We start from the raw sequence: 13,772 nt of genomic DNA, 5'->3' as shown, positions 1-13,772 counted from the left end.
CTTTCTATCTATCTATCTATCTATCTATCTATCTATCTATCTATCTATCTATCTATCTATCTATCCATCTATCTATCTACCTATCTGCCTTTCTATCTATCTATCTATCTATCTATCTATCTATCTATCTATCTATCTATCTATCTATCCATCTATCTACCTATCTACCTTTCTATCTATCTATCTATCTATCTATCTATCTATCTATCTATCTATCTATCTATCATCTATCTATCTGCCTGACTATCTGTCCATCTATCTATCTATCATCCATCTTTCTTCTCTTTTTCCTCTTCTTTTTGTTTTAAAAAATGTTTACTTTTTGAGTGCCGGTGGTGCTGGGTGGGGTGGAGGATGTCTAGTCTGACTTGGCCGCCTCATTCTCATCCTCCATGCCCCTCCCTACCCGTGTCATTGGTTTTCTCTTATATTTCAATCCTCTTTTCTTTTTCCTTCTCTCTCCCTCCCCCCGTTTAGACTTTTGAGGACTCTTAACGGATCTGAGTTTATTGTCTCCTGCCCCCACCTTTGGAGCTGCTTCTCCCTCTCCCTGAAGCCCTGCTGCCGCCACTACCACCCCCACTCCCACGGGCAACCTGTCCACTATGGAGAAGACTGAGATGATCCAGAAGGCCAAGCTGGCCAAGCAGGCGGAGAGCTATGATGACACGGCCACCTGAATGAAGGCGGTGACCGAGCAGGGGGCCAAGCTCTCCAACAAGGAGTGCTCTCGCTTGGTGGCCTACAAGAATGTAGTGGGGGGTGGGGGGGTGGCAAAGGTCAGCTTGGAGGGTCATTTCCAGCATTGAGCAGAAAGCCGACACCAGTGACAAGAAGATGCAGCCTTGCAAGGACTACTGGGAGAAAGTGGAGTGTGAACTAAGATCCATCTGCACCACTGTTCTGGAATTAATTGTTGGACAAGTTTTTAATAGCCAATGCAACCAATCCAGAGAGCAAAGTCTTCCATCTGAAAATGAAGGGAGACTACTTCCCGTACCTTGCTGAAACAAACAATAGATAATTCCCAAGGAGCTTATCAAGAAGCATTTGACATCAGCAAGAAAGAGATGCAACCTACACATCCAATTCGTCTGGGGCTAGCTCTTAACTTTTCTGTATTTTACTATGAGATCCTTAATAACTGCCAGCTCGCCTGCACACTGGCTAAAACGGCTTTTTTTTTTTTTTTAAACCCTTACCTTCTCTCTTGGAGTTGATACTGTGTATTGGCTCCAAGGCAGAAGAATGGTAAGGGCTCGGCCATGGGGGTCAAGTGCCCAGGGTCACACAGCTGCCAAGTAGCTGAGGCCAGATTTGAACCTAGGACCTCCCGTCTCTGGGCCTGGCTCTCAGTCCACTGAGCCACTCAGCAGCCCCCTAAAACGGCTTTTGATGAGGCCATTGCAGAACTTGATGCACTGAATGAAGACTCATACAAAGACAGTACCCTTATCATGCAGTTGCTTAGAGACAACTGTGAATTTTAAAATCTCCATCTTGCTTGGTCTAGCACCCAGGATTGTGCACACCCATGTGCTAGTCAATGACAAATCAGAAATAACTAACTGCCCACCTGGGCTGTCCTAAGCCAAGTTTGAGCCACCATTGGCACTTGTGAGGCACAGGAAGTGAGGTAGGGAACAGCCTCTGGAATTTGCTGACTTCCTGTGGACAGGGCTAGATGCCAGTTCATGCTAGGAGCTTGAGGAGGGAAGAGGCCTGCAGACAGCTTCCTTTCAGATCAGTCACGTGAGTCAAGAACTGATTTTCCTTTCTACCTTGGCATTAGGGCCTAATCTCCCTCTGAAGGTTGAGTTAACCTTTCCCCTTTCTCCTTTCTCCTTCTCTCCCTCTCCCCTTTCTTACTCCCATTGTGATTAAACCACCATAAACTCCATTCTGACTTGGGTGTTTCATTTTAGGAATTTCATAAGTAAATTCCTTGGTGACCAACCATAGTTTTAATATTATAGCAACCGTTAAAGGTGATATTTTAACAACAATACAACCTAACCTTATGGACATCAAACAGTGCAGGAGAAGAATGTGATGCTGCAGAAGGTGCAGAAAATTAAAATTCATACAGGGTGTCATCTTCCTTTCTCTCAAGAAACCTTTTTACATGTCTCTATTCCTTAGAGCTCCACTTGGATTTCCTATAGCAAAAGAGAACCCATACATGTGTATGGAAATCAATTTTGGGAAAACTCCATTCCTTGATTTGTGTTTGTCCTGGCCTTCCTGGTGTGTGGTTACTGCTGTAGAAAAGTATTAATAGCTTCATTTCATATAAACAGAAGTAACTTCCAAACACTTATGTAGAGGACAAAAGTGTATCTGGTATTTAAAAATCTGAACCAGTTCTGCAAGTAACTGTGTTTTGTATTACAGTGAATATATGAAAATGTAGTTAGATGCAACTCAAGTGTTTTACATAGCTTCTCTCCCCCATATTCCTACCATATTTTTTAAGGTTTTCCTTTCAGCAAACAACTTTCACATGCTCTTCTTATTATATATTCCTTTAAAGAGGAATCTGGAAGTATTGGGTCAAATGGAAATAGGTTTGGCATTTTAGGGTCAGGGATCATGAGCTGAAATCCACCTACTGTAAAATAAGTTATGGAGTCCACAGTATGTCTGTGACAGCAGGAGATTTTCTTACTCTTCAGTTGCTGCTGTTTCATTTGACAATTTCCCTCTCAATAAAAGTTCACTCACACTCCTGCCTTTGTAGGTGGTGTTCACTTGTGAATTTTAAAAACTATTCCACCCTAATCAGACCATTCTTTAGAAGATCTGGTTTAGCTATCTCCTGATCAATGACAATAGAGATACTTGGAATAACAGAATCATGTCTTGGAAACTCTACAATCTCCACCCTTCTTAGTTTAACAAGATTAGGAAGGTCTGCATCAATCTTAAGATTTAATTATCTGAGAAAATGGCCTTGAACAGACATGTGCAAAAAAAGGACAGACCTCTGGGCTGTCCTAAGTCAAGATTGAGCCACCATTGGCACATGTGAGATGCAGGAAGTGAGATAGAGAATAGCCTCTGGAGTTCTTGTGACTTCCTGTGGAGAGAACTAGACGCCAGTTCCATCCTGGAGCTCGAGCTTGGAGGAGCCCCACAGACAGCTTTCCTTCAGATCAGTCACGTGATTGATAAGGACTGACTCCCTTCTCTGCCTTGGCTCTCCAGGGCCTTAAACTCCCGCTTTGGCTCAGCTTGAGCCGGAGTGGTTTTGAGTTAAACTCCTTTCCTTCTCTCCCTCTCTCTCTCTCCCTCTAATATTTTCTTCCTCCTGTTGTAATTAAATCACCATAAAATTTCCAGCTGAGTTTGGGTGTTTCATTAGGATTAAATAAAATCCTTGGCAACCAAATATAATTATTACATTCAGTCTCAACCATAATTTTAACCCTTACACACTTTACTATGTAATAGAAGTACCATGTAACTACCATAATACAAATGTTGCTTTTTGGTAAATTAAAGTGCATGTCATTTCTTAATACACTGGAATGGGGGAAACCATTGGAAATACACGAGTCCAGGCCTAACATTTTTAGTACTTTTCCATGCAGATTTGTGCACATATGAGAAGGTGTCATGTTTGTCCAGTGATCATTACTTAGAAAGTTTGGACCACTATTGTGTGTGGCTAATCATTGATTGTAGTCCCAAAAAAGCTTTGTGAAAATGTTATGCCCTATGTAACAGCAAAGTAACATAAAATAATATTACATTTTATAAACAAAAAAAAGCTTCCTTTTTGTCTTAGTAACAATTCTAAAACAAAAGAACAAGGGCTAGACAAATGGGTTTAGTGTCTTGCCTATGGACACACAGCTAGGAAGTGTCAAAGGCCAGATTAAACTCAGGTCTTCCTGACTCCAAGAGCTGGTGTTCTACCCACTGTGTCACCTAACTGCCCACTCTTCTTCCTCTTCCTCCTCATCAAATCATAGAATGACTTTAAACCAAAAGTAATACTAATCCTAGTCAGTTTTCATTCTAGTAAAGGTCTGGGACCTGATGCTAGAATTCATCACTTAAAATTAGATTATAACTAACACAACAATGTTCCTCTTTTTGGATAACACTGAAAAAAGGTACATGACTATAGAAAGGTAAGTAATGGGCTAATAAAGTCAGAAAATGACAGAGTAGTATATTGACAACTAAGATTTCATTATAATGAATTTGACAAACATCCCAGATTAGTTAGTAAAAATTAAATTTCATAACATTTTTAGTTTGGGCCTTTGATATATGTTTTAACTTATGTGTACAGTCTTTGCTGGAACATAATTTTTATGACAGACTTCATTGTAATAAGTCGGATAATATTACAAAGCACAGAGTAACTATCAGATGTAATTTTGCCATTTGGGGTATCATTTAAAACAAATGAAACAGAAACCATAACAGACTTTAAAATATATTCTTCAAAGAGCTTAGATATTTCTTTTTATATTATTATTCTGACTGATTCTTTTATTATATTTAATAATTACAAATTAAGATACATTCTCCAGAAAATTGTAATCTTAACATATCTCTTGGCTTTTGGCGTTTTCCTCATCTCCCATGCCTAGTATGCTCTCTCTCTTCCTCTGCTCTGACGAATGACCTCCCTGGCTTCCCTTCAGTTCCAACTAAAATTTTACCTTCTATAGGATGCCTTCCACAACCCCTCAAGTCCAGTATCTTCCCTCTGTTAATTGTATCCTATTTATCCATTATATGGTTTCCTTTGTAGATATTCATTTGTATGTTGTCTCCCTCCACTAGATTGTAAGTTCCTTGAGGGCAGGGACTATCTTTTGCCCCTTTTTGTATCCCCAGCAATTAGAACAGAGTCTAGTCCAGTAATACGTTGGTTTTCGTTGACATTAGTTATTTTCGGTTTCGGTTTTCATAGATTTTTTTTTCTGCAAAAAATTTATCTCAGTTTTGGTCGGTCGTCTTGCACTTCCTTGGCAGTGTGCCCACTTGACCTTGATGCTAATTTTGTGAAAACAAGGGGTAACAGCCTTTCTCCAGCTCAGTGAGAGCAATACATATATTGAAAAACAAATAAATCCATTTATCCATACAGTTAGCAAATGAAAGTCAGATAAAGCATAAGGAGGAGAACATGTGCCTGAAAATATCCAGAATGAATGTGCTCTCTCATCTCAGTCGCATAGAAATTCTCCCATAATATCTCAGCTGAGAAGAGGGACATAATCAAGGTAACAACTCCTCTACATGTCAGATTCTTTCTAAAGTCTTTCCAGATAATGCCTTGATAGCTAAGGTCCCTATGGAGGGGAATTCCCCTTCCAAACAATAACCTCTTTTTCCCCTACTTGCTGTCTTCCATACACCAAGAAGAGTCTTCGGAAAGGTAAATGCCATACTAAATGTTTATTTATTCTTTACATTAGTCTTTCATATGCATTTTATATTCATTTCTTATTGTTTTTAGTATTAAACACTACATTTATTCTCTATAAACTGTTTTGAGTATGTATTTTGGAATGTCTAGACTGAATTAATTGAATTTACATTGATTCACATGGAAATAATTGCCTCTATTTTCCTTCATTTTCGATTTCACCAATTGTTTCTGGCCAGATTATCAACAAAAACTGAGTTATCATCGTATATAGTAGGTACTTAATAAATGTTTATTGATAAGTATTACATAATTGATAATATAAATAGAACACAAAATAAACAAAATAGAGTTCAGGAAGGCACTTACAATTGAAGGGATTGGGAAAGGCTTCATTTAGAAGGAGATGCTGAAGTAGAGAAGTGAGGGATTCTTTGAGGATGAAGTGCCTTCTAGATATGGAAAGAGAAGATGGAGCGCTGCATATGGAAGAGAGGTCAACTGAACTAGACTATATAATACAAGAAGGTGAGTTTATATATAGATATATATTGCATATATTTAAGCTGGAAAGACAAATTGGGGTCAGGTTGAGGAGGGCTTTAAAAGCCAAAGCAGAGAATTTTCTGTTTATCTTAGCCAGTAGAAAATCATTGAAGTTTATTGAATTAAGTATGGTGCCATGGTCAGACTTGAACTTTTGGAAAAAAAGGTCACTCTGGAAGCTTTGTGGAGGAGGGGATGGAGACAGGATGACCAATAAAAAAGTGGTATAATGGATGGGCTTGACTCAAAACAGTCCTGTTAGTTTAAGTTTATTTTTGGAACAAAACTGTGACACTCATAATTCATTCAACAATTAACAAAAATGTTTACTTAGACATAGCATCAAAAGGATATTGAAGCAGTTAGCTTGTGTAGAAAGATCTCTATCCTTTCTCCATTAAAGAACCCTAACACTTCTGGTCAGCAAGGCAGGGTGCTATGATTTACATAGTCTTGGGATACCTTCCAAGTCTGAAGGGCCTCTCGACATAAGTAGACCTTCTAATACTCTTAGGTGACCAGAAGTCCTTCCAATATAATCAGGCACTAGAAAATGGCATCAATTGAGATAGGGTTTAAGCTTTTGCTCCAGAGGTATACTGGTAAAGATTTAATAATCATCTTTCTGAAAAAGATAATGTATTCAGGGCACACTTTTAAGTTTGCTTTATATTATTAACATTTTCTCCATCACTTTAGGTCTAGACAATCACCAAAACAATGTCAGGTTCTGATTTGTAGCTTTGACTGATTTCCAGTGTAAATGCTCTCATTGAAAATGCAATAATCCCGGAACCCATATAAATTGGCTCCAGCACCCTCCTGTCAAGTCTGAGTACAGTTTTCTATCTTTTAGGAAACTCTCTTAACCCTACATGGATGGTGGGAGTGGGAACTCTGGTAAAGAGTGATCCTATCACAGGTAGTCTCTGTAAGTAATGAAAAGGGAATGGAAGGAAGAGATATTGTAATGTAATGTAATGTAAAAAATAATGTAATGTAAATGTAGAAATGACAATATTTTGCAAAGTGAAGGAGAGTGAAGAATTGAGGATTATCTCAAGATTACAATCTTGGGTGACTAGAAGGATGATTTAAGAGAGGAGTTTAAGGGAGACAGTAATGAGTTTTATTTTAGACATATTGAGTTTCAGATGGATATAGGATATCCAGTTTGACATATCTACTTATCAGTAATGTGGGAACGGAGCTCAGAGGAGAGACTGAAGCTGGTTATCTATAGATCTGAGAGTCACTGAGAGAACATGAAGAAAGCAAAGAGAAGAGGGTTTAGGAAAGAATCTTGGGATATTCCTACCAATAAGGGATCTGGAATGGATAATGAACCACAAGGGAGACAGAGAATGAGTGATCAGATAGATAGAAGAACCAAGAGAAAGAAGTGTCATACAAATCCAGAGAAGAGAGAATACCTAAGAAGAGAAGGTGGTTAAGTATCAAATGCTACAGAGGAGGAGGAGGAGGTCTTTTGAAAAAAGGTCAACTGTGGCAATTGAAATATAATAGGGGACATAGCCAATGAGCACCCAGTCTTTAGAGCATATGCAATATTTCTGCTTCAACCTATTATGTGGAACTTTGGGGAGATAGCTACAAGTGACTGGGGAAATGATGCTGTGTGAAAATTAGTTTTTTAATTGACTTTAAAGCCAGAAGGACTGATGATGCAGCTGAACTAGGACCATATGCAAACCATCAATATGTGCCTCCCTCAGTACTTTTTTGCTCTTTTCTCTTCCCTGGTGGCTTGTGGGAGGAGGATGAAGCAGTTATATCTGCCTTTTCTGAGCACATGGTGCCTATTTATTATTTGGTTTATTCTTTCGGGGTATTAGGTAAATGATTAGGAGATGGAATGGTCCAGATTGCCACTCTTTGAGTTTCTAAAGATTGGAAGAGCCATCAGAGGTCTCCTAGTAGCACAAACTACTAGAGCTAGTAGCAGAATCAGCTACTTCTGGATGACTATAGTACAGTAAAGAAGATCTGCTTGATCCAATCTATCAATGGCAGACATGAGTTCAAGAAACTAGCTGATGAAAAAAGCTGGCTGAGCAAAGGAGAAATTAATCTGCCAGATCTGCCTCACCTAGAAGTGAGCCTGACAAGACTCTACGATGAAAGGAAAGGACTTCTGGGGTCAGGAGATATCACTTGCTCACATATTTTCCTCACCCAGGTTCCTAACTACTTTTTGCTTTAATTTGAGCCCACCTTCTCCAAAGACTGAGTGTATGCACAGTGTTAGGGGTAAAAGTTATGGTTGAGACTGAATATATTTTAGTTGGTCTCCAGGGATTTGAATTCTAAATACCAATGAAATACTCAAATCAGAATGGAATTTTATGGAGGTTTATTTACAATAGAAAGGAAGAAATAAAGAATGAGATTGGGGGGGGGGGGGGAGGGAAGGGAAGGATAGCTGCCCTGGCCTGGTCTGAACCCATCAGGAGTTCAGAGGCCTCAGATATTGCCTCCAGAAAAGCCAATGAATGAGGAGTCAGCCTTATCACTCACCACGTGATCATCTAAAATCTCACTCTCAAGCTCCTCCACAGTCAAGTTCCACTGCCCACTCCTCTCACAGTAAGTGATGCAAATTATAAAGGCAGTTCTTTTTTTAACATCACTTCCTGTGTCTCACATGTACCAATGGTGGCTTAAACTTGGCTTTTGGACAGCCCAGGGGGTCAGTCAGTTGTTTCTGATTTGTCACTTGCTAGTATAGGCAGGTCATAGACCTTCCCCCCCCCCCACTTAATACTTAAGTCGGGGTGTATACATTTCTGTTTACTAAAATTCTAAAGACTAAGAAGGGTGGAGTAAATATAAAATTCACAACAGGAAGTTGGGGGATTGGAGAAGAAATATTTTATATCAATTACTTTGAACCTGAGTCAACTTTCCTAGGTACTGAGTGGATGAAGGAATGAGAGTTTGTCCTTGGTTTGAGAATACTTCTCTAACTTTTCTCTATGCTATTTTGAAGAAATACTTTTTGGTAAACTAACATCAACTATTGGTATTAGGAGGCACACTGAGGGCTCAGGGCAGTACTGGATATTCCCACTATTCAAGGTTACCCCTAGAACATTGAGGGGTGGAATAGGTAGCCTTCCTCTGGTGACTCAGCTGTGAGAGCTGGGACAGTGAGCCAGAGGGGATGCTTCAGAGAAATCTTTTTCAATTTTGGCGATTAAGTAGTTTTGGCATGGGACCCCAGCTTTCCCTGGACGTTCCAGACTCCAGAATTTCAGGTCAAAAGGAAAGCAGGATAATTCCTTTCCTTCCTTGCATTCTTGCAGTACTGAGGGAAAGGTGATGCTGGGCATTAGAGGCCTGCAATAAGAAAAGACCCCTGAAAGAAACATTACCCTTGGATTTCCCTAGATTATGAGATGGACACAGATATACATCTCTCAGTTATGCTCTGATACCATCGGGATGTATCCCAGGAAAATATTTATAAGGAAAGATGAGTGGATATGAAGAACAGGGGATACGGAAGGTTTGTAGCAGGGGTATGGAGGAGTTGAAGGGAGAGAGGGAATATGGCTGCCAGTGAGGAAAAGGAGAGAGATGCCCCCTGCTGAGAGGCTATTTTTGAACCAAATGGGGTGTCCAAGAAATGAGTCACTTATGATAGCCCGCGGGGATATTTTCTCACTGGATTGCTGCTGAACTTGCCCCAGAGCAGGTAAATATGGACCTTCCTGAGGGACAAGCCTTTCCCCAGAATTTGGTCAACCAGCAGCGGTCTGATAAGGAACATTTGTAGTCGGTTGACTGAACTGAAGTTCAGCTCTCTCTATGCCTCAGAAAAGATAGTCCACTTATCTGACTGTGATATTCAAATAAGATAAATTTTAATAACCAGTTTGGATTGGAGAGGTATCAGGGAAAAGGGAAAAGGGATGTCCCTAAATAAGGTTGGAGTCTTTCTCAGCTTTGGAACTGAGGCCATGCCTCACAGGCTGGTGGAGGGTTTCTCTTATTCTTGTCTATGCTATATCTGTGCTAGTTTTCTTAATTTCAACATCAAAGCAGTAGACAGCAAGCAACAGGAAAAGTTCTGACTTTCAGAGCTGGTTGGGCCTTTCTCTTCGGGCTGAAGAAAGTAGAGGCACCTTAATCCAGAGACTGGGAAGCCCAAAGCACCTCCCACTACCCCCGCCAGAAAGGAAGTGCTAGTCACAAGATCCACTGCCACTCCCAGTTGCCCCCTTCCCCACCAACTGTCAGTCTTGACAATTTCTTCTCTCTCTAATATTCCCACTGTTGCTTGTTCCAACACAGTGGCAGAAAGTCCAGAACTTGTTCTAGTTTCCTTTCCACACCAGTTACCCCTTGTGTCTTTGGGACAGGACATCATTCTAGCCCCAGTCAGATGACAAACATCCTCCACTTCTGCCTAACCTCATTCCATCATCCATTCTCTAATCACATAGACTAGAGAATGTTGCCTAAAATGTATAAAAATCCCAGGACACATCTCCTCTAGGAGCCAGTGCTCCACCTGCACTATCTTCCCAGCCAATCCAACATGAATTCCAAATTAATACATTTATCTTTTTATTTATAAGCTAAGTTTTGGAGTCTCGCATTCTTGCAAAGGATACCTGTCCCAAACCTGGGATTCCACTCAAGATTCCCCCATAACAGTTTTAGTTGAGGGATGAGATTAGAAGTCAGATTACAAAAGAGTGAGAAGTAAGAAAAGAAAGAAAAGAAGTCAGTTTAAATAGCTTTTTCTAGGAGTATGTCTGAGAAAGGGAAAAGAGAAATGGGATCAAAGATTGAAGAGATTAGAGCTGAGGGGTCTAATGAATTTTTTTAAATTATGGGGTCATTTGAGGAGCAGAAGGTAGCTTAGTGGCTAGAGAGCCAGACCTGAAGGGAAGTCCTGGGTTCAAATAATTATTTCATATTTCACCCCTGGGCAAGTCAGTAAACCCCTACTGCCAACCCCTTCTTTTGCCTTGAAACTGATACTTAGTGTTGGTTCTAAGCCAGAAGGGAAAGGTTTAAAAAAAAAAAAAGATAAGGACCATTTGGATATATTCAAAATATCAAGGAACAAACAGAAGATGGGAAAAAAATGGAAAATTAAAGACTGAATGACTAAATCAAAGAAGGGAGGAAATAAGAATTTTTTAGGTGCCTAGGAAATATTATTCCATTTAATCCTCAACACAACCATGTGATTTCTTTTTTCTTTTCTTTTCTTTTTTTTTTAAACCCTTACATTCTGTCTTGGAATCAATACCATGTATTGATTCCAAGACAGAAGAGTGGTAAGGGCTAAGGCAATGTGGGGAAGTGACTTGCCCAGGGTCACATAGCTAGAAGTGTCTGAGGCCAGATTTGAACCTAGGACCTCTTGTCTCTAGGTCTGGCGCTCAATCCACTGAGCCACCCAGTTGCCACCAACCATGTGATTTCTTAGCTACTTCCTCAGTCCTCTCACCCCTCAGCCTGAACTAGATCCCTATAATCCCAAGTAAAAAGACTGACTTCTTCCCCTCCACCAATGCCAATTTATGTTTTTGATGATGTCTGTTTCCCAAGCCTCTTTAATTGGAGAACTCCAACCTCAGTTTGGACAAGAGGTGGGTTTTCTGGATGCCAGGAATCACCACCAGTGCACCTGAATTCTTCTGCTAATGGCTCTGCCTGTCAAATTGCTTCACCACTGGAGGCTTGTTTACAGATAAAGAATTTATCTCCATCCTGCTTTAGGAAGGGGGAAGAAGCAAATTTGTAGCTCCAGTAAAGGTCAAGTTTTTTTCTCCTTTAAAATCCAAAAGTTGTTTTGGGGTTCCAAAAAGGGATATGGATTAATATTAACTTTCTACATTCTTTGCACAGTGCTCTATTCATTGTAGCAGTGATAGGGTAATCTTCTGGATAATATGGAAGGGGATAGAATCAAGGATATCTAAGAAGAGTTTAGCCTTGATATGAAAAACTATCTTATTTTCTAGAGGAAAGGAGAGAGATTTGGTATCACGAGGTTTTGAGAATAAGGGGAATGAAGAGATTGCCCTTGAAGAATGGTCCCCAATTTCTCAGGAAAATATGAGGAAAAAGCCTCAGCTGAGAAGATAGAAGAATGGGAAGTGAAAAGCTTAAGGAAATTAAAAATGATTTCTACTAACCTCTGGAGGACAGGAAATTTAGGGAAAAGACAAAAGATTGCTTTGTTGTATTGAGGACCCAGTTATGAGGTCAGGTAAATTTCTAGTTCTTAGTTAACTTGTCTCCATTCACCATTCAGTACCTATGTGAATAGGGGAAGAAGAGGTCAAAAAATAGGAGGAAAATGATTGGGGTCCAGTAGTATAGGACAAGAAAGGAATTCAAGATTAGAGAATGGTATGGAATTGAACCTTCTTCTTATTTACCTGTTGCCTCCCTCATTAGAATGTCAGTTCCTTGAGATTAGGAAGTGTTTTATATATATATATACATATATATATATATATATATATATATATATATATATATATATATATATATGTTATTTTTTTTTTTTGTATCTCAAAGCTTAGTATAGTGGTTGACATCAGGTAAGCATTCAACAAATATTCACTAATTATATGGCTGGTTAACTACAGGATGGTCAGTGATAAGGGAGTAAAGTCTGAGCAGGAAGAATAGTTTGAGAAAGTACTGAGAATTAGAGAGACTGAAGATCAGGATGAGGTAAAAAAAACAGGTTTAGGAGGGATAAGACCAAGGGGATAAGGAATGATAGTTTATTATCAGATTGAGGAATATCAGAGTTTTGGGTCATGGAAATGGATGATTGTGAGATTCTGAGTGTGACTATCCCTGTGTGGCTAAGGTAAAGTAGGTCTGGGGAGTTTAGGAAGGCAAGAACTGAGAGGCTGGAGTGTTTACAGGAGAATCCGCTGAAATCCTCTAGTATAAAGGCAAGAGTTGGAGAAAAGAGAAAAACACAGTGAGCCAAATATTTAACTCCTTGAGAAATAGCCATGACTTAAATAGGTTTTGACTGATGACAATTTTGTTTTATGAAACCCTCAAGCACCCCTTGATCACCCTATATAGGATTAGGCTTGTTCCAGACTGAGCAATAAACCCTTAAATACCCATTGATGACTCTAGATGGGATTAGCAGATATAATAAAATCTTAGGTACCCTTTTTGTTTTAGTTTCTTTTACTATATGTAGGTCACTCTCAGGTATCCTAGCTTGTGGCTATATCTTCTTTTCCCAATATCAATGTTAAACAATCAGTTTTCTTTCCTTCAGGTACTCCCTAAAGTAGACATAAGACCCTGAGTTTTACAGTTCAGTAAAAATTCCCATTATTGGTGTCTTTCCTGGAGACAGTGTTCCCAAACTCCCAGAGCTTGGCTTTATCTGGTGTTGGTTCTGTATGGTGGCCAAAAGATTATTGTTTCCCTTGTCTTGAAGTGCTTTTGGTAGTTCTGTGTTTTCTCTGTCTGACACTGAATTTCATAGTGTTATGGGTGGGAAGGATGCCTTTGGTGTTCGGGCAGGATACCTTTTGCAAGAATGCGAGACTCCAAAACTTAGCTTAAAAACAAAAAAAGGGATTTATTAATTTAGAAAGTAATGTTGAGAGTGGCCAGGAGGATAGCAAGGTGGAACAGCAAGATGGGGAGCAGTTCCTTGGGAGGACAGCATGAAAGGAAAGGCTGCTCCTCCATGGGACAGCATGGGTAGAGAGGCTGTCCCTCAGATGACATCAGTTCTGGGGTTTATATACTCTTTAGATGCTATGTCCTGGTGTGGACATGACTTTGAGAGTATTAGTCCCTC

The 13,772-nt window shown here is 39.7% G+C and overlaps 1 pseudogene; it reads left to right on the top strand.

Annotated features, from left to right (window-relative positions):
* The first annotated feature begins 204 nt into the window (after nucleotides 1–204).
* Nucleotides 205–4,302, top strand: LOC130457444 (14-3-3 protein theta-like; annotated as a pseudogene).
* The last annotated feature ends 9,470 nt before the right edge of the window (nucleotides 4,303–13,772 follow it).

This window comes from Monodelphis domestica, chromosome 1 (genome assembly GCF_027887165.1).
Source record: "Monodelphis domestica isolate mMonDom1 chromosome 1, mMonDom1.pri, whole genome shotgun sequence".
NCBI lineage: Eukaryota > Metazoa > Chordata > Mammalia > Didelphimorphia > Didelphidae > Monodelphis > Monodelphis domestica.
This window is presented reverse-complemented; position numbering and strand designations above follow the sequence as displayed.